This window comes from Procambarus clarkii, chromosome 44 (assembly GCF_040958095.1).
Source record: "Procambarus clarkii isolate CNS0578487 chromosome 44, FALCON_Pclarkii_2.0, whole genome shotgun sequence".
In the NCBI taxonomy this organism is placed as follows: Eukaryota; Metazoa; Arthropoda; class Malacostraca; order Decapoda; family Cambaridae; genus Procambarus; species Procambarus clarkii.
The window spans coordinates 15,716,486-15,721,485 of record NC_091193.1 but is presented as its reverse complement, the minus strand read 5'-3'; the positions used below and the strand labels follow the sequence as shown (position 1 = coordinate 15,721,485).

Genomic DNA, 5,000 nt, shown 5'->3' with positions numbered 1-5,000 from the left:
CGAATTTACATTTTTTGTTGTATTATTAGCAATGGCAAATGCAGGTATTTTCCTTCACACTGCATTTTTGGCAAGTTATCTTGAAGAAAAAATTATCCAAGGCTCAACTAGGAGCGTAGTTAACATGTTATATTATAGTTAACTGCCGGGGGGAGGGAGGGTAACCGGCGTTGCCCGGGTCTGTCTGTCTCCCATCTATCCATCCATATAGCCACCTATCCATTCATCTACCTATCCACCTATCTATCCATCCGTCAATCCACCTACTCATTTTTGTATCCCTCCATCTGCCCGTCTGTCTATACCTCTTTCAATCCATCAGTTCATCCATCTATCCATTTATCTGTCCATAGAACTATCCATCTATCAACTGTCTATGTGTCTCTGTCTCTATTTTTGTGTCTTTGTCTCTGTTTTTTTCTATCTGTCTAATGTGTGGGTGGTTGCAAGTGAGAGGAGCTCAGTGGTGTGAAATATTTATAGAACAGTTACCCCTTACTCTGTACAAATCCACAAGGGCCGTGACGAGGATTCGAACCTACGTCCGAGAGCATCCCAGACATTGCCTTAATCGACTGAGCTACGGCATGGTATAAGAATCCCTTACTCTCATAAAGGCCTGTGGCTTGAGAAGCTGTTGAAGTAGTGAAAGAAGCGTCTGTTTTATGCGAGTACGGGCAAATTATTAATAGCGAGAAATTTATGTTAATGTACCAGTGATCGGTGAATAATACTGATTACTACTATAAGAAAAAACAATGGTTTTTGAACATATTTAGCTGTGTAGCTGGCTGGTAGGGCCAAAAATATTCGTGGGGGTATGAAAATAATCCTGGCACGCAGCTTCCTTTTGAATTCTGCAGGTTCCGATGAGCCTATGTACGCCCCCTACCCCAGACCATTCCCTGTGCCAATTTAGGCGAGGCTAGCCGCACCCATGTGGCCTCCATCTTTGACCAGACATACGAACAGATATTCTCTCTTACAGTTTATTTTAACAGCTTTCAGACTTCTACCTAGATCCTTCTGTCTAGTAAAGTTTCTGGCCTGGCTGGTAGAGTGACGGTCTTCCGTTAGGTAGAACCGTCCGACTTAGCTTAGAATGCAACGTGCCCAATAGGCAGAGTTTTCCCGTGCGTTTCCGTAAATCTGTTGTAATTTCTATTAGTATTATATTACGATATGAATATTTGATTACCAGAGTTACTATTGAATTTGAGTAGAATTTTTCGTTATGTATATTCACAAAATTAGTTTTGGTTCAAAATATATACACATGCATATTATATGTTGAATTTAATGCATATTATAAAGCACTAAAAATTATGGGACTATTTTTGGGGAATTCGTCGTTTTCATCATATATCTCTCTCGCTCTCTCTCTCTGTTTCTCAGAGAGAAACAGAGAGAGAGAAAGACACTCTCTCAGAGAAAAGAGAAAAGTTTCTCTCTCTCAGAGAGAGAGAGAGAGAAACAGAGAGAGAGAGGGGTGGTAGGAGAAGAAAATGTCAAAGTGTTCAGTGAGGACCCACAAGGTCTTCTCTGAGTACTCTTTATTTTCTTCTCCGAGGCTATGGGTTCCTTCACTTGCACCAGAGGTGTTACCCCCCCAAAATAATTACTTAAAAAAATAAATTATATTATAAATATAATATATATGTATATATATATATATATATATATATATATATATATATATATATATATATATATATATATATATATATATATATCCGAGTGCCGGCGGTGGGGTGGTTCATATAGCCTCGGCTATCACCTCATTATGTCCGGTCGTGATGGTCAAGTGGATTAAGGCGTCTTGTACATACCAGTTGCGTTGCTTCTGGGAGTATGGGTTCGAGTCACTTCTGGGGTGTGAGTTTTCAGTTGCATATATCCTGGGGACCATTCAGGCTTGTTCGCATTTGTGTTCCTCACGTGTGCCCCAAAGAATGAGGTGATTTGGTAAAATGCTATGCCCAAGATAACTATCCGAGTGCCGGCGGTGGGGTGGTTCATATAGCCTCGGCTATCACCTCATTATGTCCGGTCGTGATGGTCAAGTGGATTAAGGCGTCTTGTACATACCAGTTGCGTTGCTTCTGGGAGTATGGGTTCGAGTCACTTCTGGGGTGTGAGTTTTCAGTTGCATATGTCCTGGGGACCATTCAGGCTTGTTCGCATTTGTGTTCCTCACGTGTGCCCCAAAGAATGAGGTGATTTGGTAAAATGCTATGCCCAAGATAACTATCCGAGTGCCGGCGGTGGGGTGGTTCATATAGCCTCGGCTATCACCTCATTATGTCCGGTCGTGATGGTCAAGTGGATTAAGGCGTCTTGTACATACCAGTTGCGTTGCTTCTGGGAGTATGGGTTCGAGTCACTTCTGGGGTGTGAGTTTTCAGTTATATATATATATATATATATATATATATATATATATATATATATATATATATATATATATATATATATATATATATATATATATATATATGACAATGTCAGACCACGGAGGAAAAAAGAAACAGGAATTTCCTTAAGTACTTAAGGAAATTCCTGTTTCATTTTTCCTCCGTGGTCTGACATTGTCACATTCTTAATCACGTGTTTATTTTCGTGATATACACACACACATATATATATATATATATATATATATATATATATATATATATATATATATATATTTATTTATTTATTTATTTATTTATTTATTTATTTATTTATTTATTTATTTATTAGTTCACTTGTAAATAAAAACCGGACATCGGTCATACTTTTCGAAACTAAATAACCGCTTATGGCCAATATTTTCAGAGTGTAAATCCATAGCCAATATGTGTCCTCTTCATCATTGTTATTACATGCAAGTTTGACAGGCCTCCAGCCATTGTATATAACTTATAAGGCGCGGGTCGCGAGCACGTATATACATCTCTCACGATATATTGCCATCTTAACGCTCTCTGCTGCTGCTGCTGCTGCTCCTGCTGCTCCTGCTTCTGCTGCTGTTGTCTCTGCTCAGTGCAGTCTTAACACGTTGGTCTATAGAATCGTGAGGGGAAGGGAGCGGCCCCTGAGCCCCGAGATTCTAGGGGGTTCCCTATGTTGCCATATTGTTTATGAGAAATCTTTTCGTAGTGTGGATAACTACCCAACCTCTCCCTGGAAAGCTCTGGGATACAAATCCCACGTCAGATTATGTTTATAATGTAAAATAATTTGTGCATAATTGTCTGGCGGTAATCCTGCACTTTAGCGACCGGGCGGGACCCATCATATGGGTATAGACGCCCCAGTGCCCATCATTTGGGTATAGGGGCCCCCAGTGCCCATCATCTGGGTAAAGGGGCCGCCAGTGCCCATCATCTGGGTATAGGGGCCCCCCAGTGCCCGTCATCTGGGTATAGGGGCCCCCAGTGCCCATCATCTGGGTATAGGGGCCCCCAGTGCCCATCATCTGGGTATAGGGGCCCCCAGTGCCCATCATCTAGGTATAGGGGCCCCCAGTGCCCATCATCTGGGTATAGGGGCCCCCAGTGCCCATCATCTGGGTATTGGGGCCCCCAGTGCCCATCATCTGGGCGCAGACGCCCCGATATATTGCTTGTCTCAGGGCCTATAATGCTGTTAAGACAGCCATGCCTCAGCTGCCGACTTCGTAAATAAGTTCAGAGTTTATTTTGCTGCGTCCGCAAGATACTCCGAGCCTTTTGTGCAGCTCAACGGAGACTTAAATAATCGTAACGGGGGAAGCCGCTAGTAGAAATTCGCCTTTGTCTTTCAATTTTCTTTATAATTGTTTTTTATATCTACTTTTTATCGATCAGGTAACTTGGAAATTTGAGGTTCCTAGACGAATGTGTATTTCACAGGGAATGTATTTTGACTCTTGACGTGTTCAACGTTTTGAGTTTGAGAACGTCTAACCTTCTGGGGTTGGAACGAAGGGGAGCCGGTCGGCCGAGCGAACAGCACGCGGGACTTGTGATCCTGTGGTCCTGGGTTCGATCCCAGGCGCCGGCGAGAAACAATGGGCAGAGTTTCTTTCACCCTATGCCCCTGTTACCTAGCAGTAAAATAGGTACCTGGGTGTTAGTCAGCTGTCACGGGCTACTTCCTGGGGGTGGAGGCCTGGTCGAGGACCGGGCCGCGGGGACACTAAAAGCCCCGAAATCATCTCAAGATAACCTCAAGATAACCTCTGCTAGCTTAATGTGTTTCATAACTTGTTTGTGTGTGTTCTACGGGATTCTAAATGACACTTTTGTTCAGATTTATGAGTGTAGTACTTGGGTTAGCCAGACAGTGTGTGTGTGTGTCTAGCTTCTTGTTCCCAGAACCCAACCTTGATTTTACCACTGAGTTGATGTCTAGACGGAGAACTTTTGGACCATTCTCGCAGTTTGGTGTTTGTTATTTAACCGTCGAGCTCTTCCCAGTGTAAGATTACCGTAATATTGAGTCCCTAGGCATGGTCAGTAGGACCAACACAATTCTTTCAGTTCTCAACTCTCTCTCTCTCTCTCTCTCTCTCTCTCTCTCTCTCTCTCTCTCTCTCTCTCTCTCTCTCTCTCTCTCTCTCTCTCTCTCTCTCTCTCTCTCTCTCTCTCTCTCTCTCTCTCTCTCTCTCTCTCTCTCTCTCTGTCTCTCTCTCTCTCTCTCTCTCTCTCTCTCTCTCTCTCTCTCTCTCTCTCTCTCTCTCTCTCTCTCTCTCTCTCTCTCTCTCTCTCTCTCTCTCTCTCTCTCTCTTCTCTGATTATATATATATATATATATATATATATATATATATATATATATATATATATATACATATATATATATATATATATATATATATATATATATATATATATATATATATATATACATATATATATATATATATATATATATATATATATATATATATATATATATATATATATATATATATATCGTTCCTTGTTAGAAAGCCACGGGTGTTCGTAGCTGGGCTTTATTGACATCGGAGG

At 41.5% G+C, this 5,000-nt stretch overlaps 1 protein-coding gene across 1 annotated transcript in view; it reads left to right on the top strand.

The window, feature by feature from the left end:
• Positions 1–5,000, top strand: part of LOC123745134 (GTPase-activating Rap/Ran-GAP domain-like protein 3) — a 311,764-nt gene that overhangs the window by 127,417 nt on the left and 179,347 nt on the right. The window lies entirely within an intron of this gene.